General features: G+C 41.7%; 1 protein-coding gene and 1 long non-coding RNA gene across 4 annotated transcripts in view; one reads left to right on the top strand and one right to left on the bottom strand.

Moving 5' to 3' along the window:
* Positions 1–4,838: 4,838 nt before the first annotated feature.
* LOC116963668 lies at positions 4,839–10,901 on the bottom strand. Of its 2 annotated transcripts, none has more exons than XR_004408342.2 (4): positions 10,745–10,901; positions 9,431–9,616; positions 7,127–7,270; positions 4,839–6,082 (listed from the first exon to the last, which is right to left on the bottom strand). It is a non-coding gene; the product is annotated as an uncharacterized LOC116963668 (long non-coding RNA). The 2 variants fall into 2 exon arrangements; XR_004408345.2 differs by having other exon boundaries at positions 7,127–7,778.
* A 3-nt stretch (positions 10,902–10,904) lies between these two features.
* The window catches only part of SATB1 (SATB homeobox 1), a 93,789-nt gene continuing 77,986 nt past the window's right edge, over positions 10,905–26,707 (top strand). For both annotated transcript variants that reach the window (XM_042801859.1, XM_042801863.1), the window contains exon 1: positions 10,905–11,103. The gene's annotated coding sequence lies outside the window, so the exon portion shown is untranslated. The remainder of the gene's footprint in view (positions 11,104–26,707) is intronic.

Here is a 26,707-nt window from a genome sequence, read left to right on the forward strand (position 1 = left end):
TGATTATGATAGGGACGTGACTCAAAATCTCCATATTCCATATGGGGAGTACTGAAGCCCTCCTTTTCCTACTTCTGCAGGCCTAATAATGACAGTGACTGATTTAGAGGAAGAGATGGAGAATATGCAAGTCTGCATGAGCACTTCTGGGCTCATTTTCATCCAAACAAACTGGCTTTGGACTTGTTATATATATTTTATTCGAAAAGCTGGGGCTCTTTCTCAATTTTACTGTATGAGGTAAAATTTAGAAAGTATACTGTATGAACTGTCCTCCATTGCTGCTGAAGCCATTTTTTTTACTATGTGAGTATCAAAAGGTCCCTAACACAAAATAATCTGAAGCTCATTGATTTTAAATAGTTCCATATAAATAAAAGCAAAATTTGGCTCTGAACACCTCTAGCAGAAAACTCTGTTATTGTCATGAATATCTTAAGTGTAATCGTTTTTCTTTTAATTAACATTCTAAAGAGAAGAGGAAGTTGGAAATCCAGATAAATCTGTTATGAGTCAATTAAGAAGCCTTGATTAGCATATGCAATCAAGATGGGTGCAGCAAGACTTCATGGAAGAGTTCATGAGGAAGCAACCAGGATGTATCATTTGCATGGGCAACCTCCTTGGTTTGTGTTCTTCTCAACCTCAGTATTGTTGACTTGACTCACTGCATGAATATTGCCAAGCAGTAGCAAACCACGATTTCATTTTCTTGCTTGCACGGATTTTACATACCTTGACATGTGGTTTTAAAAAAGGCAAATTGTATGAACTATGGCAAACAGGAGTAGTCCTACTCTTCTTTCTGCAGATATCCTTTTTAACCAAATCCCTTTCTAAACCCCAGTTGTATAAATATCATCAGTAGATACTGCAGACTGTCCTACTCTTCCTTGATCAGATAGGTGATACTGAATACCCCTCAGGGACTAAAGTGGGATATTTCATACACAGGTCACCTGAACAATGGAAGCCTTTATCAGGGGGTGACTGATTAGTGGAAGATATAGGAGGGGTTGATGAACTCACACCAGCTGCTATCAGATGAACATTTATATTCTAAAGCCAATTTCAAATTTACAAGAGAATGCAGTGCTTTTTGCTTGGGGTTTGGGTTTGGTTGGGGTTTTATGTTTGTAGTAAAAAAAAAAAAAAAAAAAAAAAAAAAGCTTTATGGGTACAAATCCAGAAGCCTTTAACATTTTTGAACTCCTTATTCTAGAGTCAGGTTATCATGAAGAATCTTACAAATCCACTATCCCTGGTGTGTCTTTTCTACAAATAAATTGAAGATGTGAGTCTCCTGGGATGTAAACCTAATGTTTTCCTACCTTCACATTTCACAGAAAGAAGAATTCAAGGCTTTTAAAATATGATACTCAGTGGTAATAAAAGTAACTTAATATATATCTGTGATGACAACTGTCCTGAAAAAAGCTGTCTGTGGCACTGCAGAACCATACAAATTTAGCACAGCTGCTGAAGGACAGTCACTACTGAAGTCATTTCCAACATATGACATGATTTTGCTTAGATCTACAGTCTGAGGGAGTTTGATGAAAACTAAATAATCGTTCCTAAATCTCAGTCCTCAGTTACCATGGTTCATGGGAAGACATACAGCTAATGCCGGTTAAGAAGACCGTTTGTTTTGTAATGACTAGAGCAAGAGCGTGGAACATGAAGACATAAGAAAAACAGAATTTCAGCCATCAAAGATAGAGCTGTGTTAGGAGAAGCTCACGTCTGCTTTTTCTGAACTTCAGTAGTTACGATAGGCTTTGCACAGCATCACTTTCCCTCATATTGACCAAGATTTATACTGATATTCAGCACAAGATGTGATCCCTTCAAATTGAGCAAAGAAAACGGTACTGCTTCACAAATGTACTTTCCTAATTTTAAGTTTCCTGAAACAAAATACAATACTGGGAGTTTGTTTGTTTTTTTTTTTTAAAAACATGCTGCACAACTAGAACTATTTCAGTGAATACAAAAGATGGCATGGCCCTGATATTGCAGTAAAGACTGACCACTATAATCATGGCAATGCTAAGCCCTTATTTTAAGATGGAAACTTCAAAGTATCAAAAAAACACATCTACTGGACCTTTTTTTTTCCTCTTACTGAATCTTGCTCCATTGTATTTCTCTATGTCATAGTCAATCTAAAAGGAAAAAAGAGTAAGAAGCCCTGCACATCAGAAATGCTTTACATGGACTACATTTTTAGAGGGTGTAAATACATTAGAATATATCAATGTATATGAACAAATTAGGGTAGAAGGGTGTGTTTGAGAGGCTTTTCAGTGTGTGCACACTATTAAAATCTGTCTGAGATCTGTTTGGAGAAAGCAACAATTATAGTTCTTATTAAAGAATATGCAATTACAGCCCTCTTTACACTTCCTGCTTCCTTCAACAATGAAGACCTGTCTGCATTGAAGATTATAAAGTCCTGCACTGTTTCACTAGGTCACCAGACTAAACAGGCCAATCCACTTTCATGTCAATTTATTCCAGATTTTCTCATTTGGGCCAACTTATTTTATAATAAAACTGAGCCTAGCTGGAGATTTACAGCATTGTCACTGCAGGAGAGTTAGCCCCTATAAATTTAAATAAAATGCTATTTAAATTTAAACACCAAAAACTTTTGTGAGGTCCCTAATGTATTAGTCTCATGTCTATTATCTCTCAAATCTTCATCAGACACTGAAAAATATGATCTTCAGAATTCCCAGTTTTCCACAAAAATGACCACAGCTATAGCTGGTGCAAATGCTTTATGTACTAAACCATTATTTTAGTTCCTTTTTGGTTATGGTATTTGTCTGTCATCAGAAAAACCAGAAAGTCTACAGTTCAGATTTCTCAGGATCATAAATGGTTTGATTAAACTACACATGTTAATTAAGACCCAAATCTGTATCTTCATGCATAGCCAGAATAACCAGCTTGTTAGCTAGGGAAAGCCCATGATATTTAGAATATTCCATATTGTAGGATGCAGATCACAAGTGGAAGGGTTCCAGGCCAGCTTTGTAACCTCCTCTCCAGTAGTATCAAGCAGGTTTGGGGAAGAAACATGTGTGGGACAGGCTGTCTGAACTGTGCCCATACAACCTATATGTGGCAAAAACAGTCAGATATGCCGTGACAGGGGAAATCTCTGCACTGGACTGCCGTCATGTTGCTATCTTTTTTCGGAGGAATATGTTGTCCCCTTATTTTGGAAGTTTGCATGTAGGTAAAATAAAATTACTTTTGGAGGAGAAATAAGCATCTTTCAGTATTATTATAGTTTTCCTAAAATAGGTCAAAATTTTAGTATGTTTTTTCATTTTAATTTAGTTAAATTCCATAAAAATATAAGTCTAACCTTCTATCCCACAGGACTCAAACAAATAAGCATATCTAGCCATGCTAGCCATTACAGCTTCTAATGGAAAACACTTATAGTGAGAACTTTCATTATAAATAATATGCAATCCAACAATTTCCTGTGCTGTCCTTTGTGATACAAAATAAAAATGGACCAGAAACTCTACTGAGAGAACAGTTACCACCAGATACTAAGTATTGGTGTTAATATGAAACCAACTGTTATGAATAATCAGATACTGACTTATATGGTTTATGGTCTAATCCTATAAAGGCTTCTGGCACTCCAAAATCTTTGGTGCTCCAACATCAAATTTTTTGGCCCGTGGTCCGCTACCAGGTATCCAGAACCGTGTTTTAAAAACATGATTTTCCTGTGGTATACATGGAGAGACACCTGGACAGCCTGGAAAATAGCCAGCACAGCATGCCTTGACCTTGACATAAGTTGACTGGAATTAACCAGGGAAAAAATGAAGTTTGCCCCAATTCTAAAATCTTGCCTTCCTCTAAAGCCAGGGCTCGCTCTACGTGAGGGTTACCTCTAAAGACAGGGCTCTACCCAGGGCTGTCTGAGAGATGCCTTCATCCACTCAGTATCTACACCCTGATTCTTTTTATGAAAATAGGTTCCTGTGATCTTTCCTTCAAAACTTATGTTTTATTAAAACATAGCTGGAGGAGAAGCTGGCTTCCCATCTCCCTCTATATAACAACTCTGTGATTAGAGCACTCATGCAATCATGGGATTCATCTCTCCTGCCCTGAAAGGCCCCAATTCACAACTCCTCTCACCCCAGGGAGGACTCTGACCATCAGGCTGATAGCTATTTTAGAAAAGGCAGTCTCGACCCTTCTGCTGAAACAGTGCCCTTGAGCACAAACAAATTCAAGATTCCTTAGATCATAATCTAATGTTTAGGTTATTCCCAGGGCTGGGGCACACACTTGAGTTCTTGGGATTATTTCTATCTTTGCCATGTTAAATTGTTGTGGAATACACACAACACCCAGCTCAAGGAAAAAAAAAAAAAAAAAAAAAAAATTAAAAATGTCCTGGGAGTAAGCACCATCGTTACCACTGTGACCCTGCTGTATTCTGTCAAGAAGCCAGCCGTGTCAGGGACTCTGGGGCATGCTCCAAGCGTGGCCAGGAGGTCAACCCGAGCAGGACACTTGGGTGGAGGAATGTCGTGGTCCTGCGGTCCAGAGGACTTGGGCATGAGCATTTCTGAGAGGCTTGGTTGGGGAAGCCAGGTGGAAAAGGAACTAACTCCAAGGCATGAATCATGAGAGGCAAACGTCGTGCTTTCAGGTTTAGACAACTGCTTAACAGTGGTTTTCTGAATCACACCTGTTTGTTCACATGCTTAAATTCCACTTAAGTCCCACATTTAAGCACCATCCAGACCCTCTTATTGACCAAAACATAAGTATTGACAGAGATATCTTTGTGCTCACCAAAATATCTTTTTATTTAGTAAAAAACCCAACAGTGGTTGCCGAGGACAGTTAACATTGAAAGCATTGAGTTGTTACCTTCACAGCATAATCCCTGTCATAGCTCAGCTGACAGATGGATTATTCAAAGTATGGTGCACCTATAGTTGGAATTATATTGCAAGGCTTAGGGCTTTACACTAAAACCACCCTGTCTGTCGATAAACCCCAAAGGAAGAATGGTGCTAAATCCTGTTTTCACCTCACAATATTCCTGAGGTGAAAACACAGTTTTGTGGAAGTAAAATGTTTATTTTGACATTGTGACTAATGTGTTTCACCCCATGACAGAAACATTAGTGGAAGGCCTTAATAACTAGATGTGGTAAACTCCAGAGCAAAGACACATTGTTTTAAAACTTCCTTATTCTGGCCATGTTCTGTTTAGGCCTTTACAAAATCTCTACACTTCTAATAAGAAGATGTACTTGCGTCTATAAACAGCTCAGCGGTGAGGTGTTTTTATTATCCCCTATAGCAGGAAAAGCCTTTCCCCTGGACTTACCAAGAATACAAGAAAAAAAAGTTAATTTTTTCTTATTTCTTCTGTTTTCATAAACCTATTTACTACAGTCTAGTGGCACACCTTGTAACTCCTAGTTATGTATTCAGAATAGCAACATGACTATAAGTTAAATATAATTTGTGAAATATATGCCATATTTGATAAAAAATGCATGTAGTCAGAATCATATGATGATTTAATTTGCATAGATGTAAAACTTGATTACACACAACCTATATTTGTAAAAGTAGACAGTCACCTGGTTTCTTTTCACTGGTTTAATCTGGCTGTCCCTCACTAGAGGCAGCAGAATTTTTAAAAGCAGCCAAGACAAACCAGACACCAAGGGGAAGGAAAAAAGAACAGACGATGTGCAGGAAGAGTGGTTCACGCAAATATTAATACAACTCTTTCAATCCTTTGAAACATGATAATTTTAGACTGACAGAAGATGGAGAGGGCAGTCAGGCAAAACAGAAGCGAGTTTGATGTCTTTGGTGCACCTGCAACAAGTTGATTTTTTCTTCCATAAAGCAGAATTTTTAAGAGGAAATTTACAGGATGCAGTTTACTTTTTTAGGTAATCAGAAGATCTCCTGTAACAGAGATGTGGAGCAGAAAATAGTTACCATCTTGGAGAGAAGCTGAATGGACTGAGGTAGGGTGTAGCATCAGGGCCTGGGAATACGGACCCTGAAAGAATGATTGGAGGAAACTTAAGCCAGTATGGAGACAGAAGAATTTGTTATTATTGACATGATTCCCACTTCAGTGAACACATTTTCAGGAGAGACATTCAGGTAGTGAGCTGGCATAGGCCTAAGCTTGGGAGATCGGTGTCTAACCAACAAAGAGTGTAATAATCAACAGACTGCAGAAATACACTGAAAGCAGCAGCCACATTCAGAAAAAAAAGTCATCCGAGCGTCTTTCACTGAGCCACCAGCGAGATGAAACATCAGACAAGCTTATGGTACAGCTGATAATGGCCACTTGCATTTCAAATACGCACAGAAGGCCACTGCAGAGCGGCTGTATTGTTCACTGACATTTTCATCTACGATAGGTAACACGAACACCAGTTGGAACACAGTTACTCCAACCGAGTCTTAACATTTCATCAGGCTGCTGAGACAGCTATGTGTAGATCATACTAGTAAGCAGGCTTTTTTGCTATGTTTCACAAGTACTGCCATATAAATAGATTACAAAACTTGGGCTGCTGTTTTTGTATTTTAAGAGGGGAAAAAAGACTCAAACATTATTTTCAGTTTCTGATGTGCCTAGCTTAAAGCAAACCATGAATAAAGCAAGCAATCATAAGTGCTATGTGTCATGTAGTGTTTTTCACTGCTATAGCACTAGCCATATACTACAAGCTGGAAATAAAACATACTTGATAAGGAACATACTATTTGGGAACAATGTAAGTATCTGAGCACTACTGAGAGTTCTGCTGATCATTTGTAATTTCAGGCAGAAGATTACCTTCTCTGTCAATCATGGGTCAGCATAACTCTCAAGTATGCACACATTCATGCAGTGTTTCTTCTTAATAATGAACATTTGATTTCAAGCCCCAGCTAACATCAGATACAGGAAAAAAAAAAAAATACAAACCCATGTGTATCTATTTGGTTCCTGGATCTACATGGATGCTTTTAACCCCACTCCACTCCTCTCTCTACTTCACTTCCCACCCTTCTCTACTCATGTCTAAACATAAAAGATATTTACATGTCTGAAGGGAACTGGAAAGCATCTGTGGTATTTCCCAGAGGATCCAATAGCTCTTCTCACACAAAAGCGTATTTCCACATCACTGGGGCACCTCAGGAAGAGGCTCTGATGTAGTTTCCATTAGCAGATTCACCACTTCCACTACCTCACGTGAAACAGAAAGTTTTAAACGAAAATATTTTCAGTTAATATTGTCCTTCACTCGAATTGGTTATGTCTGTAGTCCTTATAGAACGGGTCATCAATAAGATGGTCTTTGGATAAATGTACTTTTTCACATTGTTCAAAGTCCCTAAAACTCATGGGGCTTTGAAATCATGTGGATTCCTGGTGTTCCTTGGCAGGCTCTAAATCCACAAACTCATGAGTGTCTTACTGTGATTCATATGCCACTTTCATTTTTGGCAGGTAATGCTAATGGTATTGGAGAATGATTATTTGAATGAGATCTGCACCCACTTCCCTCAAATCAGGACGCTAAAAAAGCTCAGAATGGAGCTGTCAGCATAAATAGATAAAAATATATGTGAACACTTATTCTGTATAGGGTTTTGACTGTACAATTCCAGCCATCAGGGATAAGCAGGACGAGCAGGACTTTCTGTAGTTCCTGTCGAAGATTAGGCAAGCAAACATCTGGGGGTGGACACTGAGGCAGAGGAAATATGTACGTGTCAGTAATAGGAAAGTTATATTGTACACCTGCTTTTTAGGCATGCCGCCTGTGCCCGGTCATACCATAATACTGCTCTGATGACATGCCACAGCTGAAGGGCCGGCAGTGTACGTCTTGCTCCATTGACAAGAATGACACAACTGGGTTAAAACTCACTGCTTAGTGATACAAATCATAATTCTCAAAGAGAGTATATGGTTGTCCCATATGTTTTGCAGTGTTTAGAGCCATGCTAAGTATTTTGACACCGGAAGAACTGAAGGAGCATTATGGCGAAAACCGATGCACACCAGGTAAGCAACAGCACCTCATCCATACTAATGCTGGACTCACTATATTTTGTTGGCCTGTCACTCCACTGTAACATCCAACAAACACTGTTTACAGCAACCTAATAATGAGTAATTATGTTCCCATCACCACTCACAATGGCGTATTAAATTTTTCTGATTTCCTAAGTAAACTGCCCTATATAGATGAAAGGTATCACCACACTTTTTTTAAAAGCTGGATAAATCTTATCTTTAGAAAAGGAAATGTGATCTAAAAAAAAAGTGTGTGCAAATTGACTAATATACAAAATTGATGAAAAATAAGGTTTACATTACATTTCTTTTCTAAAGAAGAATTTTCCATAGTGCACTTGAGGATCCTGAAGAAGCTTGGTCTAAATTCAGTTCCAGTCTTGTATCTCCTCTTAAATCCATGTGTGGCCTCGGGCAAATGTGTTAATTTTCCTGTTTCAGTTTTCCTTGCCTTTAAAGTGGGATAACGCGACTAACTTAAATAGCTTAGCTGCAATTTATAAGAATGACTAACTTGATTATTAGATTTCTGAGACATGAAACATGATTATTATTAGGACTTGCTGACCAGCCAGTCAGAAGAGCGCGATACAAATAAAGGAGATAGGTCTCTAACAACAGAAGGATGCCGGTTAGCCAGGCAGTCAGCCTGAGAGCTGTGGGGACCTGATAGTTGGACCTTAAAAGTGAGAAAATCCCCTTTGTACTGACTTTCTGTTTATTACCCCATGGCAGCTAAAGACCATAAAAAGCTAAGTCCTCTCTGAAAAATGAATAGGTCTAAAGCACTACAACAAATCAGCTGCAGGCAAATAAATTTTGATCTGTATAAGAGAGCTTGATGTTATTTTCTGGTGGAAATGTCAGAATTGATTAAAGACTTAGCATTTCTGTTTAAAATGAGAGAGTAGTGGATGATACATTTTAAAGGGAGAAAAAGTCAGAGGCCTGATAACATGGAGATAATGGGGTAAATTAATTTCTGGTGTTGCAGCAGTAATTTGGTACTAGACATATTGGGTCCAAATTTACACCACTGTACACAGTGATAAATAGGAATGCCTTTTACTAACTAGGAGAAAAATACTCTCCCTGCTAGCAAGGTCAATATTATTAATTGTTATTCCTATTATTAACCTTTGGGCTTGTGTATCCCCCGCAGATTAATGACTATTGAGTAACTGTGCTACAAGGTTGCACGTTCTAATAGCAATTAATAGAAGAGTGTACCGCTGGTTAACTAGGAAAAGCACTGACTTATCAACTTCATGGTCTTGGTCTTGTCTCTGAGACATGCAGTGGTGCCTACAGGAATTGTACCTGTCAGTTCCCAGAGCTGAAAGAGGAAATCTGCCTCAGAGTCAAGACAAATAAAAACCGGAGAGTGGGCTGGCATCCAGGGTCCCCTCTCTTCTCAGTCTCCTAGGGAATAAGAAACAGCCTCAGCTTGCAGGGAAACCCACACTCATTGCCAGGTTCACTCTCCAGGAACTCCACTTCCAAATCCTGCATCGGCGAAGATGGGAAAGAAGGTCTTAAAAAAACGTAACAACAGCAACAACCAAAAAAAAAAAAAAAAAAAAAAAAAAAAAAAAAAAAAAGAAACAACAAGCAAACAAACAAACAAAAAAACCCACACACAAAAAAAACAAACAAACAAACAAAAAAAACACCAAACCCAAACAAAAGAAGAGAGAACAAGTCCCTCCCGAAGGAGAAGTTACACGAATAAATCCAATTCTGAGGCAGCGTTGCTGAGGAGCACGTGGGGCCAGGTGAAACACCAGCCGTGGGGAGCGGGGCTGCTGCGCGGCGGGACCGGCCCCCGCGGGCGGGCAGCGACCCCCGGGGGGGCTCCGCTCACCCCGGCCACCCCCGACCCGCCGGGGCCGCCTGAAAGCGCTGGTGGCCGTGGGGCGCTGCCTGCCCGAGCGGGGCCGCCCGTGGGGTGCAGGGAGTGGCGGGGGGGGGGGGGGGGGGGGGGGGCAGGTGTGGGAATAAAGGAGCGGGGGGAGGGAAAGCGGGGAGGGGGGCGAGGTGCCCGGCGAATGCAATGCGGAGGAGGGTTCTGGCCCCTCTCACAGGGCGGAGGGGAGGGGAAAGGACAGGGATGGACACCCACCCCACACACATCCCTCCCCCCCGCCTCGGCAATTCCACCAAGTCAGCCCCACGGCCACGCGGGGCCGGGAGCGGGCGGAGAGGAGGAGACGCGGCGCACACACACACACACACACACACACACACACAGAGAGAGCTGCTCGCCCCCCCCCCCCCCTCCCTCCCACCGCAGCCCCACGCAGCAGGCGCGGAGCGGGCGGCGGCGCAGGTCGCGGAGCTCCCCCCCCCCCCCCAACCCCACCGCCTCTCCCCAGCCCCCCCCCCCCCCCCCAGCCCCCCCCCCCCCGCCGCCGCGCTGCCCCGACGGCACCGCCACCCCCTCCCCGGGGGCAGCGCGCACCTCCCCGCCCGAAGGGGCCGTACGTGGGGGGGGGGGGGGGGGGGGGGGGAAGGGAGGGGAGGAGGAAGGGGGGGGGGGGCCGCAGACACACACATGACAGGCACACGCACACGCACACACACACGGAGACAGACAGACAGACAGACAGAGGCAGGGCTGCCCCACGCCGGTACCTTGCTGCCCTGGTGTTTTCTGTCCGGGCTCCTCCTTGCTGAGGCAGCTCGGGAGCGGAGCCCAGCGGGCGGGTGCGTGTGTGCGTGTCTGTGTGTCTGTGCGCGTGTGTGTGTGTGTGTGTGTCTCTGTGTGTGTGTGTGTGTGTGCGCGCGTGCATGCGTGTGCGTGTGCGAGAGCGAGCGAGCGAGAGCGAGAGAGACTCTCCCCCCTCCCCCCTCCCCCTCCTCCTCCTCGCTCTCCTTCCTTTAAACGCCCACTCCTGATGGGTGAAAAGACAACTTGAACTTCAGTGCAATTAACTTCGCCGGCGCCTCGGAAGCCGGAGGTGTCGCCGGCCTCGCCCGCCGCGCTCCCATGAGTGAGTCGGTCCCGCTCCTTCGCTCCTCGGGGACTTGGGGGGGGGGGGGACACACACACGGCGGGGGGGGGATCCCACCGTGGTGATTTGCCACAGGCCGGCGGTGGCGACCCGAGAGGGCGGGTGGGGAGCGGGGGGGGGGGGTGTTGGTGGGGGGGGGTGTGGGGGGGGGTGTGGGGGAAGCTCCGCTTTTCGCTGCCGCTGCCGGAGCCTCCCGCTCGGGCCGGGCTCACACCTGCCGCTCCGCTCCGCTCCCCTGCCCGCCGCCGCCTCACCCGCCACCGACACGGGTGGGGAGCGGGGAGAGGGGGGTGGGGGCAGAGAGGAGGGGGAAGGAAAGGGGAAAGGGAAAAAAAAAAAAAAAAAAAAAACCAACAACCCCCAAAAAAACTAAAAGTTTGGCAAACTTCTTCCCCGGCCCCGCGCGCCTGCCGGCAGCGGCGGGCGCGGCGCGGCGGGAGCCCCGCGGCGCGGGGCGAAGCGGAGGGTCGGCGCGGGCGTGGGGGGCGCGGGAAAGGGGGCCGGCGTGGGGTGGCGCTTCCGCGGGGCGCGGGGGTTGCGCGGGCGGCCGAGCGGCGGCGGCGGCGGCGGCGGCGGATCGCCCCGCCGGGGGCGCGCCCGTGGCGGTGGGTGGCACGTCGTGTCGTGTCGTGTCGTGTCGCGTGTGTGTGTGTGTGTGCGTGTGTGTCCCGCCCGCCCGCGGCACGACCCGCTGTCACGGGGAAGCAGTGCCAGGAACTCGCCTCGGTGCTCCAGGATTTTTTTTTTTTTTTTTTATTTTGATTTTTCCGCTCCGTCTCCAAACCCGCCACCCGAGGTTTTGCTCAAACCGTCGTCCCTTTGTCGCCGTCCCCGCTGGCCGCCCGCGGGAGCTCCTGACAGGCACCTGCCCGGGCCGGAGTTTCCCTCCGCCAGCCTCCAGCCTCCCCTGGCTGCCAGAGAAACTTCGCTAAAAATGCAAGTTTGCCGAAATACTTTGCACCAGCTCCTGAGCTGAAATGAGTTTAAGCTGACGAAGGCTCTCCGCTGGTTTTAGTCGGTCCGACTGAGCCCAGAGCTTCTGTGAAATAATTCTCAAATTCAGATGCAGGGACTCTGGGGCGTACGATCTGGTGGTGCCCTTTCATTCTGGTCCATGCTACTTGGGTGGGAGTTAGCAGCAGTCCCTTATCTCTACTTTATATTATTTTGGTACGGTGCATTCGTATATTTGTCTGCTGTAGTCTGCTGGCAAACATTAGCATTCAAGCTTACATTTTTGACAAATGTGCAGACAGGAATAGCATGAATAGGCATCTTAAATATTAACAACCTAAGCATCTGTTGTGAAACAAATTTAATATATTTACTCTGTTTTTCTCACATTGTTAGAAAAGGTTACAATAAGTGTAAGATTTCAGCTGTAGTTAGCACAAGGAATGCTTGGATATTTCACTATCTCTTCAAGCATTTAACACAATCACCAGATAGAAATGTGTCAAATCAGGCGCACTATTCAAAAACAACTTGAAACAGTAAGCGTAGAGTGTAAAGACAGGAATGTAGGATGTTCTTTGCAATTTCCATCTTCTAATTACTCTGCAGCACTATTTGTAGAATGTGAGAGTGCTCTTCTCGGTCCCATATTCCTATATGTTCTTTAAGACTTTTATACATACACTCGTTTTCTAATTCATTTTCTGTTTGAGATTGTTGTTGGCATTACTTTGCTTTTCAAGTCGAAGCAATGGTTATACAGAAATGTGTAATAACGTAGAGTAGGTAACAGAACGAGCAGGCAGCAAATGCAACGTGTTCACGTGTAAGCATGCGTCTAAACAGATAGCACACACACATAATCAGGCAATAGAAGAGAAATTAAAAGCACTGGCTAGTATGCTGTGTATGCCCACTCTTGAATACAAACAGCTAGTGGAAAAGAAACAACTGAGTCCGAGGAATTCCTCTGTCCCTGGAATAAAACTGTTCCGAGCAGAACAAGAGCACAGAAGAGTAAAGTCTCCAAAAAGACTGTAGAGTTATTTCAGGAATCAGTGCATTCCTCCTCTTTTTTCCCACAAGTTCAAATATGTAATAAATAAGTCCTTTGTATGCAAAAGAGTTTACTGAAACAAAAAATATTTAAATGGAACGCTTTTTGTGCATACACTTTGAAAAACTGGCCGCTTCCTTTTTATGTTCTTTGCTCTTAATACTTTAAATAGGAAAGTAACTCTCACAGTTTCCTCCTCTCCTGTTATTTTAGCGAGACGCGTGAGCCCTAACCTCCTGCTGCGCACCCCCGGGGAAGCACTGTCAAGCAGACCAGGGTCGAGCTGGAACTCGCTCGGTGGGACCGTGGTGCTTCGGCAGGATGAGCAGCAGAGAGGGCTGGCCAGGGTAGCCCGAGCTCGGGGGCGAGCAGGGCACCCCTGCGCTTCGCAGCGTAGGCCCAGGGGCCGGCTGGCGAGCACCTGCCTGCCGGGGCTCTGCCTGCCCTGCCCACAGCCCTGCCAGCATCCCACGGCCACGGCCACGGCCACGGCCACGGCCACGGCCACGCTCAGCCCTGCCGGCAGTGCGGGCACAGCCGCTCCTCCAGCACGGCAACCTCTCTGGAGTAGGGGCGGCCTGAGTGAGCACTAACTCGTCCCACATCTCAGGTGTGGGATAGAGGGGGGTTTGGATGTGTGCGACCGCTCTTGGGGAGCTGATCAGCTGGAGTCTGGTGTCCTCAGGGAAAAAAAAAAACAACAAACAGACAAAAAAAAAAAAAACCCCAAACTAAAAAACCCCCCAAAAAACCCAAACCAAAACCCCAAAACCAAACACCCAAGCCTTTTAATTGTATCAACTACTCAATTTTTGGAAGCACTGTCACCCTTTTATTGTCACCTATTTTTTTTAATCTAAGCATTGTCAGATAAATCTGAAGTCCTTCTTAAGGTTTCCAGCTGTACTTGGAACAAAAAAAAAAAATCAAGGAGATTCTTATATTTGTAAAGTAGTTTGCAATATATAGGAAAAATATATTAAAAGTATATTTCTGAATTAAAACTGGAGGAAATATGACTTCTGAAATGTTTTAGTCATATTTCTAGGAACTACGTTATTTTAACATAGATACTACTGAAGCATTTTATTGCCTTCTTGTATATAACTGCCATTGCTCTCTCTAGATATATTTAATATATATCCAATGAAGCCACAAACTTTCCTTCTACAACAGTTTAAACACATCTGGAACATTTTACTTTCTTATAATTTATGTTAATAGATGTAGAGTGTATATACAATCTTCTCAGAAATCATTGCTTTTTCCAAAGGGGAATTTTTTTACTTCCAGTCAGGGAATATATTTATAAGAACAAAATAACTCAAAAGTATAGGCAATTCTATATATCATTTTATTTTCTGTTATATTAGGTTGATTATCTAAAGCTTTCATTTAGAGCAGTGGGATGATGAAATGACAGAGGAGTGATTGGCTTTTGTTTTCTTTTAAATGGTTCAAGTTGAGGGCTACAAAAATGAATGGTTTTGCTAAGGTTCTTTGAGTGCGTAATATCTTTCATAGAATCCTGACAAATTAATTTAATAGAAAGGCCACAAGTCTTAGTACAGGAGGCTGTATTTTCAGGTAAAATGGAAGTTCTGCTTTTGCCATTATAGGCATCAGGCTTCAGTAATCTGCTCCTCTTGTGGAATGAACACTTTCTACTTAAAGCTATCATGCACCTACTGTTTATTTACGCTGCATTAAACTGACAGCACGGCAATCAGGGGAAAAATATGACTTACTTTCCTGAGGTAAACACCAGTTTATAGGTTAGTGCATGTATTTATATTCCTGTCGCCACTAAATAATGGCTGTCTCCATTTTAATATCTACCTGTGGTGTTATTCTGGGCAGCTGGCTCTTCCTTGTTTAAAACGAGGAAAAAAGGATGGGGGGGAGTGGGGAAGAAAATAAAGTTTTGTTATCATTCCACTCCAAGAGGAACTTAACAGAAAAGTGATTCTGTATTCCTTTCTGTGGCATGCAGAAGCCAGTTTTAAAGACATAGTATTCAGTTTTACTTAGTGTATTTGAATTGCATCTCAAACAGGGAAAACAGAATTCCTTAACAGTATTTGTCTATCCAAGTCACTGAAATTGTATATTCAGGCAATGGCAGATTAAGGGCAGAAGCATTTTATTAATAACTGAAAGCACATATGTGTGTGTGATGAAAAATGTTCTGCAAATCTGTCACTATGCAATCAAGTGCATTTTTTAAACTTCAGTTGTCACAAAGTTGCTACTGATTCTAAAAAAAAAAAAAAAAAAAAAAAAAAAAAAAAAAAAAAGAGTAAAACAGTTTGATGGTTAAAGAGTAACTTACAATTTTTACTGCTTCTTGTACGGAAATTTTGCAACTTTATAAAGTCCGTGTCAGAAAACCCTACTGATGTTACTTTTAATCTTGGACTAATGTGTACGAGTAGCTGGCATCTGAACTGAAGATGACCGCAGTCAAATTAACCCGCGGTTTGCAGAAAACTTCCTTAAATTCTCTGTCACAGGATTCCATTAATAACCTCTACCTGACAGGTCCGTTTTTCCCCTCAGCTTCTGAAATGATTGTATTTAACATGAAGTTGGCTTGCATGTCAGTTCCCATGTGAGCAGTATCATGAACTCTCAACAGCCCCCCTCCCGACCACAACTTGTAACTGTTACTTTAGAAAGGATACACTAGAATGTGTCCTTCAAAAAAATGTGTTTTCAAACATTTGCCATCCTGTGGCATCTAAGCTTACCACAGCTATCGCCAACACCTCATTACTTAATTGATATCCGTTTTGTTGCTTTGCAGATGTCGACTTTCTAATGGCTTCTGCACTGCGTTTCTCTCAGTAGGTATAAATCTTGACAGAGATTACTTTTAAAGAGACTTGCCAGTGCTGCTCTTGTTCATATGTTCTGGTCTGGTCCTTGTGCCCTGGACCAGATGCAATCTGCTCTTAATCTGCCTAACCTGGTGCAGTTTAGTAGGACTGGCATAGTCAGAGTAGAGTATAGTGGCAGAGCATAGTAACATACCTCAGGCACTGTCTGAATTGTAAATATCTCCTTTTAAACTTGCTGGGCCTGACTTTCCTCCCATGCACACTGGCCTATCACTGCAGAGGTTGGTGGACCTTCGTTTTCACGGTTCTTGCAGGGGGTCAGTGTTAGTCGTTCAGATGGGCTGAGGGACACACTAACACTCAGTACTCCTGTCGAGATCAGCTCTTAGATATTTATTTAGGACGCCAATACACAGCGATCTCTTTGGAGATCAGTTTTCCTGAGACACTGCGTGCGTCTGTGTGGGCCGGGATTAGGAAGGGCTGTAGGAGGCCTTCCTTTCACCGGAGCGCAGGCTAGCTCCGCTCTCCGAGCTGTTGCAAAGCAGCGTTGGAAACACGTCTCCACAGCTGTAGGCTCACGGGGGTTGGCTCTCGCCACCTCGTGCTTTTCTGCTGTGAACAGCAGGTCGGGTCGGCAGAGGAGTCTGCTGGCCTGCGGATGGACCTGGGTCACCCCGGCTGCACCGGGGTGCAGAACATCAGGACGGGCCACGTCTGTCGGCTGGGCTGGCCTTGCATGACTCCCAGCGACCGTCTGCTCTATCTCTTTCCCTTGGCACATTATGACATGATATGGCCCGAGGAGATGAGGGAGGTGCTTTAAACCTCAAGTGCATCTCGTCTTCCCAGGATCCTGCTCTGACAGGATTTATTTGGCCAGCAGCAATCATTTGTGTGTCATCCCACTTGCTGCTCACTAGAAGAAGCAGTGATGCTCTCGAATCATACATACCTGGAGGATTGTCTCGTAATCTCTCCTGGTGTCTGGAGTCCTGGTTCTGGTTTCGGCCCTGACAAAACCTCGTGATCTTTGGTAAATAACTGGCCACGCTATGTTTGCAATCCGTAACGCCGTAACCCCGATTTTGAAAATGCCCATCAGTCACAACTTCATATGAAAGAAAAGGAAGCTGCAGCACACAATCCCGCTATAAATGTGGCCTTAAAATGCCCCTAGTTTATTTACCCAGCTATAAAATTAGTAATGTATATATGTTTCATAGAACACCGAAGGATTAATTAATACTTTATATTTGTAAATCAGTCCTAGAACGGAAAACATCGTACAGCACAAGTGCAAAGAATTGCTGCTCTGAACTCAAACCCACATGCAAAGGTACAACAAAGGTACTTCTTTTCAGTAACTGCACTTAGAATATATGTCTGTTTGTAACAGCCAGGCAATTAAAAACATTTTCAAAGATCAGGAGAAAAATTCCAAATATCATATACACCCTGTATTCCCAATTCTAATACATTAAATAAAAGACAGAAAGAGAGGAGGGGAGAGGGTGTGAGAGAGCGTGCATGCATGCAAACTCACAGAAGGACTAAAGGCAAAAAATGAAGTGGAGAGAAATTGCAGAGTGAGTTTTTGAATGTTTACAATCAAAGATTAAATCAATACTTTTGTGGAGAGCCCTATTAGAAGGATTTAAAATCATTAACGCTTTTCATCATAGGTGGGCTTCCTTGATAAATGTAAGAAGTCTCAAGAATAATTAAAGGCATCTTAAAAAATGATAGTTTTAGCTTCTGAGGATTCACTGTAATATAATAATACTGTATTCTTTTTAGTGTTACTTCTGCACTAGACATTTAATTACAGTCTTTGTGAGACATGTTATCTGTATAGTAACCAGTGCATAAAAAGAATGATATATACTTTTACATACAAGCTCTTGCTTGCCAGCTTTTTTTTAAGATTATAGATTAAGATCTCCAACCCAGAATGTTCATGTCTTCAATTAAAATAACTTAATTTTACACAATTTTTGGGAGGAATGGGGCATTTGTTGTCGTAGTATTTCTTCTGCAGTTGCACTTCGTTTTGACATAATACTCGAACTGTTGGTTAGCGGGTTGGTGTTTTTTTTTTCCATGCAAGGGTCCAAACTCAGTGTTTCTTCGCTTGTTCAAAGGATAGATTTTAGAATACCAAATAAAAAAAAGGCATATTTAAGTTGTAAATTAAGAAGTAAGACTAAAACCAAATATAATCTAAGTGTAGTTTGGTAGGTTTTTCACATGTACAGCTTAATGTTTAGAGGAAATTTGGAGCTTGCCTTTCCCATGTCAGAGACTGCATATTGTCTGAAACATGTTCTGGATAATGTAAATTTATGGGATTTGTAACTTGGTCCACACATCACTGTCGAAAAGCGACTTACATTTGCAAGACAGATCAGGTGCATAAAATTAGAGGTCGTCTTTTGATACACCTGCAGATTTCTATACCTGTGCAGCTTGTGAAAAGTGCTCCTCCACAGGCTGAACTTCCCACAGTTCCCCGTGGTTTGCGCTGCGGTCACTGCAGGACGCGGCACAACGGGAACCGCATCCAACCATTTCAGAGCAGAGCTTGTCGATCCATCATATGTATGTCCTCTTTCGAGTTTCGTTTTTCGCTTCTTAACCGGCAGTACTGTGCAGGAACGGCACAATGTTGGTGTTGAGCCCCTAGTTTCGTTATGCTTTTTAAGAAAATCTCACAGTAAAATCAATCAATCAAAATCAATCCCTGTCCCATTGACCGTATTTTATTGACTTCCTTTTCTTTCTTTTTTTTCTTCACTGGACTCGCTGAATACCATAATCCTTTTGGCCACTCCTGAAGAATTTTTTTAGAAACTCTTTAAGATAAAGGATGTAATAATGTTATAATAACATTTTTTATATCTGAAACTTGTGGTTCCACTACTTTTTTTTATTTGGACCGTATGTCCAACAAGAAACTGACTTCTGCGTTGCCACCTAAAATGACAGTTAGGATCCTTATAGTTGTAGTTATTATTTTCTAAGCATTCCAGAAGAATTTTATAGAGACCATGCAAGAAAATTGAGCCAGTAGAATTTTTTTATGTGTGGCGTGGTGACAGATATGCCTCGAGAAGCGTTATACTGTCTGATAAATTGCATTTTCAAACCGTATTTCACATAGGTTCTGTCTCTTTAAAAATGCAGTCTCCTCTATTTGCCCTATTAATTGTTGATATGTTGCCATCCACGAGACAAAAATTAGAGCTGTAATTAAATAATCATGTGATGCTCCTTAGTGCCAGTGAGAGCAAACTCATTTTTCCAGGCCCTGATGGTCACTGATTATTGTATTACTACTGGCTTGCTTTATTTTTTTTTAATGGCTCTATATTGCTGGGTTACCTAACCACTGCCCTTCTTTTCAAAATTAAAGGAATTGGAGAACATTAAGTCACTTAATTGGCCAGTGGTCTGCAGGGACACAAGGTAGTCATACCTTCTCTGCTTTTTGGTCACTCAATTGGCTCTACTGGGAGAACTACATCAGTGGTGTGGTTGCGTGCCATTTAATTTACACTGGTGTTTTGGCTGGGATGGATGCATATAGGGAATGCCAGGAGAATTACAAAAGGAGCAGGGTATTAAAATTCAGAAATGATTAAAATTGAAATAAAAGGATGCTGCTTCTTTGCCAGTACTCTGGCAGTCATAATGACACATAGAGATTAGTTTCCACCTTCATCTTTTCCTTCTTTCTCATTTCCTCTTGTTTATTGTTGACACATTTTCCTTATGTCTCTGCTTCTCAGCGCTTTTTTTCACTGTTACATATTCCTACTTTTTCTCTTTCCTTAAGCATGGAGAAGCTTACTTAACCTTATTATAACAATAACAGAATAGGTTATTAATATTTAATATGCACATGATTAAAATTTCTCTCTTAAACATAGGTCAGCTCTATTATTAACTGACATGTTATTTTTCATTAAAAAATTTTTATTCTGCCCTTACGGTTTCTCAAACACCCTTTACTTTGGTGGTGATTTAACACATAATGTTTAGAAAACTGTGTTAGGCTAGTGAAAAAAAAGAACTTACCAGTCATGGATAATCAATTATGCATGAATTCAGATATAACAGATGGAAACTGGTGAGTTAAAGTTTCTCTTTAGCTTCGTGATTTTTTTGTTTTGTTTTTGTGACACCTGTCTCTTATGTATAGATAAACATCTAACATAGCATACTGCTTTTCATGCATCTTTGTGTTTTTTGCTTTTTGGGTTTGGGTTTTTTTGTTTCTTTTTGGTTTTGTCAGTGTGGCATAAACTCATTTCCCCTGTTTATAACTTACTATTTTTAATTTGTTTGTCTGCTAGCACTTCTATACTGCCATCCTTTCCAAGGGCTAAATTGCCCTGTGATGAAGCCAGCATTTAAACTTCTAATAAGTTACACGATGTCATTTAACCTTAAAATTGTGTCAGCACGGTATTTTAAATTGTATGAGTTCACTTCTGCCTTCAGCTGCTCATGGCCTATAGTGTTATGACATTAAAGCAACAGGGTAGACTGCGGCTGTGCATATGTATTCATATATGCATATACGCGCATTCTTGTGATTGTGATACTTATATAGGCGTTCCCTCCAAAGGCATTAATTAAATTTCTTTCAATCATTTGACAATGAAGCAGATTGCTTTACTGCTTTTTAATAAAAAGTTCGGTATGGACTGGGCGTAATGATTTCTTTCGGTCATGGAAAGATTTTCACAGACCTAAACGAGGCAAAAAAGTTGATAACCCTTTGTGATATGTCCACAGCAACAACCAGTTGGTATTAGGTAAAAGAAGAGCTGATTGTGCTTTCTTTCTCTTTTTACACGAAAAAAATCTAAGAGAGCTTTAAGCATAGGCTTAGATGTAAGGTGACAGGTTTTTTGTGTAGTTCATGGCAGCGCATTGAGGGATTCTTGTATCCGAAGGTGTCTCATATTTCAGAAACACGAGAGTAAGTTGATTTGGACATTACTTTTCTATGACTGCAGTAATTCAAAGCATTTTCCTTACCTGGCTCCACCCACCTTTGAAGCGGTACATTTTCAGACGTGGTGCAGAGAAATGTTCCATCTGTATACCTATAAAAGAAAAATTACTTAAGAGAATGCACCGCATCTTTTTCACGAGCGGAGTATTTCAAAATTTCTCATGAGCATCTTACCAACATTTGTGAAGAAACAAATCTAATACAGGAAGGAGTTTGTAGTATAACCTGCCAGAAAGAAATTACAAAGAAGTGATCCTAAGGAAATGAACACGGATGCTGTGAAAATAATTAGTTTCAAACGTTCTTTCTTCTGTCACAGCCAAAGCTCTGCTAGGAAACTTCCTGTGCATGCCTCAGTTTCTTCTTACTCAGCTATTCTTATGTCAACATAAAATACAAACTTTTCCCCCAGATTTTGGATTTAATGCATGAACTAATTTTTACACACTTACTTAAGCATCCCCTTCTACTACTTGCATGAGTATAAATGACCTATCAGAAATATTAACCTCATTCTGTTCTAGTGGGTTCCCAACTGCTGCTCTCCATCTCGGTTTGTTTCCATCGTAGCCATCTAGCGGGAAATCTAGAAGTGAAGTTGTTTTAGCAAAGAAATACAAATACTCAAATACATTTCGGTTAATTTTCCTTTTTTATTTTGCCTTTTTTCTAAATCAGGAGGAGCATTTTGAACATTTGCAAGGTACTTGGGAGTAGCATTTTGAAGTGACTTATTTCTGCCTTACGTTGTTTGCATTTAAATTAACTGTACTCTGACACATGTATAAATGACCTTTATCTTAGTGACACTGCATATGCTAAACCTTTTTTATGTTAGGCCTGAGTATTAACAGCTACCTTGTTCCCTAAAAGAACTGTGATTATTAACAGCTAATCGTTCCTGAAAAGAACTGCGAAAAACTCATTTGTTTAGTCTTTGTTATTGTGGAATCATCTGAGTTTGAGATTGGAAGGAGCCCTAGAAGAAAAAGCCAATTCGGCCAAAACCACCAGCTTTCAATTTGTTTTACACCAAAACCACACATTTTGCATGTATTTTATGTACAACGAATATTGACTCCTGTCAAGTTTGGCCGTAAGTAGATGCACAGTTTTACTTAAAAGGTTTTGAACCTTAGAAAAAGTGTAGCAGAACCTGGGCAGAGTTCTGAGCTAACAGTGAAACTGGAAACAGGACATTTCATGTGGTTTTGGGTTTCATAATGAAAGTTTGACATAGTTCAAGTCATCAATCAGTTCTAACCATTTCCTTAGACCTAAAACTCTTCCATGTTTTCAATTTTTATCAGTAGATTTTATTCATACTATCAGGTCAACAAAAAAGATGATTGTCCTGTTGATTAAGCATTCCTATGTAACAAGTCACTGCGGTTTGAGCTCGACAGCGTGAGCGTCTAAACGCTAGCTAATAATGCTTAAATAATCCTCCGTAGTGCTAACCGCAGTGGTTCAGACTGTTTTCTGCCATAATGTGCAGCTTTGCTGGGGCTGCATGAAATTCATCCTCACCCAGAATTGTTGGGTCAAACTTCTGTATTCCTAAAAGTATCCCTTTTTTTTTTTTTGACTGGGAAAGAAATGCAGTGGTTGGACGTGATAGAAAAGAAGTCAGGGAAGGGAAGAGAAGCGGAACCAGTCAGCAACATTGCAAACCACTTCGGAGATATCTTGGCTTAACTTTGCTTTCAACAAGTAAAAATAGCTGAAACTACAGATTTATATGTCCAGGGATCATGGTTTACATACTGTTAAATTAATAGAGCTTCTATTCAGACACATCCCTAAAATAACCGCTTATAAACTGACTCTTTTTTTAGGTAACAATTATATGCCCATCTCATGCCTTAATAGGAACCATTCTTTTTTCATCTCCCCATGTCCCAATTAAACAGCTTCACATGATAGGCCTAAAAATTATACCTCTGGGGAGAAAGCTGTGAAACTAGTGACCGGCTAAACATACACTTATGACATAGGTAACTTGGTTGATCCTAAGATGCCAGCTTTCCTCCTTTCTTCCAGCTGCCTAATTGCATTAAATATTATTATATAAAGGTCTATTGCTTTTTTTTTTTTTTTTTTTAATTTGTTCTTTTTTGTGGAGGTGGTTGGCTGTAGCTACCACATGGAAATTACGAGCATGACTCATCCAGGATCTAGTCTAACGCTATGGATGGAAGAGGACATGGTCCACGAAATGCCTTTTTTTTTTAAGTTGAAGCTTTTTGTTTGAAGTAGTTCTGAAATCCATAGTCATAAAAACCATTATCTGATATTAAATAGCGTACAGATAGTGTTTGTGAAAGTTGCAATGCTGACACACTTAGGAAGTGGACTCAGCTTGTCCACATAGCAGGCAGAGACTGTGCAACTACAGAGTAAGATTTATGTGATTAATGCATTAATATTCATTGCTGTGACTTTTTATGGGAAAGTGGACACTTGTCTATCACAATTTCAACCAGCTAGGATTTCTCGTGGCAACCAGAGGTGAAAGACTCTCTACTCTCAATAGCGGTCATATTCGCCCTTCATTTCATCATGCCAAACAGTTTTGGTGGGTTTTACTCCGTAATTTTCTCCTGGCATTTTGCCTCTCTGTGACTTATTTGCCACTGAGGGGTAAACTGAAATGACAGTTGGGGCCACATCAGCAAATGTATGTATTCACTTCATTTGTACAAGCATCTTAGTTGAAATAGACATACAGCTATGAAAGGGACTTACGCAAAATGGTGCAGTAGTTTGACTAAAAGTAACTTGTTTTATCCAAAACCGCGTTTTGCATATTCTTATCCAACTCTGTTTTTAAAAAAAGATTCCGTGATTGAAACACACTTCAGAAAATGTTTGCAGGAGTAAACGAGCCTCGTCACAGCGGCAATCAATAGGGAGATGTCTGTTTGTATATGATTTTACATATCTGCAAGCTAGCTGAGACGTTCCAACTACAAAATGCTGCACCATGGGACGCTGTGTAGATATCTGATACTTTCCAAGGGATTTGGGGTCCGTAAACTAATGAATGCACTACATGTAGCCATATATGTAGATTCTTCACCTCTGACAAATATGGTAAGGATAATTTACTTCACTTAATAAGCAATTAAGTGCAGTTCAATACAGCTGACTATCGTAAGTTAAATATTCATTTTACGTAACTGTTTCAGGACATCGTGTGTGAGAGAACACAAACGAGCAGAAATTGCTCATGCAAAATGTGAGAGGGGACGACAGCTTGTGTGCGATGCCTTTCAGTGCTATGAATTTCATTTCATAGCACTTTTGCTTTTTGACAGGCATCCTATCCAGGCTGGGGCAGGTTGCAGTCAAAAAAAAATCTAGGTTGGTATGTAACTTTTGAGTTCAGCGTGGGGGATGTCGCAGAATGCTGTGATTCACATCGGTGCGCATCGGATTCTTGGGTCATATGTAAATCGAGGTTGCCGCAGTTAGGTTGGTTGAAGTGTTTGAGCGGTGTCAGGCAACTATTGTTGTTCAGGGCAAAACAGAGGGGGAAGCCAGTCTGAGGAGACTGAAAAACAACTTCAATCGGAGGTGCAAAACTTGTAGGGCGGCAGGACTGGGTCAGCAGTGACCCTGCCCAGGCTTGCACGGAGAGAGGTGACAGTGGGGTGCACCCTTCCCCTTAACCCACGCCCCTGCCTAACCCATGCGGCGATGAGGCATGAGCCCAGCAGGGAGCCATCTGCCCTGTGGCCATCGATGCTGAGCTTCAGAAAGCCACGGATTGGGGTTTTCGTTGCCTCGCTGCCCAGCAGTTAGCGTTGGGTGTGCACGCATCACGCCTTGCAGCGGGGGAAAGGCATTCGAGTCCGCACCCAAGCGCGTTTCCCGGCAGTCCCGCTGCCGCCGCACAGCTCTGCATCACCTCCAGCCCGGGCTGGCGCTGATGAATTACCCAAATGGCCGCAGAGTTGTCAGAAGTACGTATGTATAAAACCCAATCAGCCTGATCTCCCCAAAGAAATCTGATAAAAAAGAACACACAGCCATGCTGGTTTTGCTCTGCTGCCAGGTCATTTCTGTTTGCGTTGCACAAGAGCCAAGCCTCAAGATTTGGGCCCGTATTTCCTAATTTATTTTGAGCAAGAAAAGATTGGAATAGAGACCTGAAGAGGCACAGAGGCAGCAGGCCACACTGGAGAATTTTTGTTTTGTTTTGCAGCTACTGAGACTGCCGCTCAAGAGTTAATCTGCTGTGGGGTTGAAAAAATGCAGTCCAACTTTTTAAAGTATTTGTCTTATTTCAACACAACCTAGTGGCAAATCCATTTATATATCATAAACACACTGCAACAACTTTATTAAGGATTAATAAGCTTTATTAAGCATATATTTGTCTGCTGTATGTTGACTAGAAGCTATGAAAAATGTGATGTTACTATTGCCGCATGTTTAAATGATTGCCTGCATATGTATCCATGACAATATCTATTCATCTTCTGTTCTTTATATATGTTTTTATTATAAGTATCTTTATTCTAGTGGAACATTTTAATATCAAAGTTGACACAGCGAAGTGCAAATTGGAATAGGTCAAATGAAAATCAGATATCTGTATCTTGAATTTATTCCAAGTAGTTTGGTATTGATAAGAGATATCTGATTGTTGTCTATATGTCAAGACGTAGCAGCCTTCAGTAATTTGTGCTTCCTCGTCAAAGCAAGGGTTCCATGCTCAGCCTTCCGAGTCTGTCGTAAATACTTTACCAGGCATAAGTGATGCACGGGAATTAGATTAATCCATGTTATGGAGAGTTTATAAGGTTTAGTACATATATGCAGTTTCAAGAAGAGAGTTATTTTCCATAATCATTTATCTCAAGCATAGGAAGCATATGCATGATTATATAATTAACAGAATATTTGTTTGTCAATGTTTGGTTAGTGTGCATAATAATATCATTATTAGGCCTTCTGTGCTCCTGTATTATCAGATTGTTATCTCCCCGCTCCTTTAATTCACTGTCTCTGCTTTTTAGATTAATCACTTTGTTTTAATCTGAACATTTTAAGGTTTTTTTTGACCACGAAGAGAATGGTTTGTGAAAGTTTAGAGCAGATTTTAAGCTGTGGTTGTTGTCTGGGTTTTTTTCCTTGTTGTTACTGTTATATCTGGTAATCATTTTTGTAAGGTGGTGTTTTAGTCCCAAATCTTGTTCCAAATTGTATTTGTAAATATCTGCTCTATTCTAATCAGCTCTGCAGCTCTCAAATTATCTTCAATGGCCTTCCCCTCCATCATACTGCAAGCAGCATGCTGCCAGCTGAAACTCTCTCATCCTTCATGATTTTCTTCTTTAGTGGTCAGTCTTGCTCACTGCTCAAGTTTACTGTATCAAGTTTACTGAAAAGCATGAAAGGTGATACAATGTTGGTATTTTCCACTGTGCCCCAAAAGTTTGAATTCAACTCGCTAACACTGGTTTTCCTCCAAGTATTCAAACATACTGGGAAATAATTCTTTTCTCTTTTTTTTTTTTTTTTTTTTTTTTTTTAAGGACTGACTAATACTCAAATCTATCTTGCTGGAAAAAGAGAGGTTTCTAAACAAACAACCCTCTAGACAGTTATCCCTTGATCATATGTTATGGAAGATGTCATCTACATTTTCCCTTGTTTTTCTTTGTAAAACAGGTTTCTTGGTTTGGGTTTTTTGTT

The sequence above is a fragment of the Tyto alba genome, unplaced genomic scaffold, assembly GCF_018691265.1.
Source record: "Tyto alba isolate M040663 unplaced genomic scaffold, T.alba_DEE_v4.0 Super-Scaffold_38, whole genome shotgun sequence".
NCBI classification, from domain to species: domain Eukaryota; kingdom Metazoa; phylum Chordata; class Aves; order Strigiformes; family Tytonidae; genus Tyto; species Tyto alba.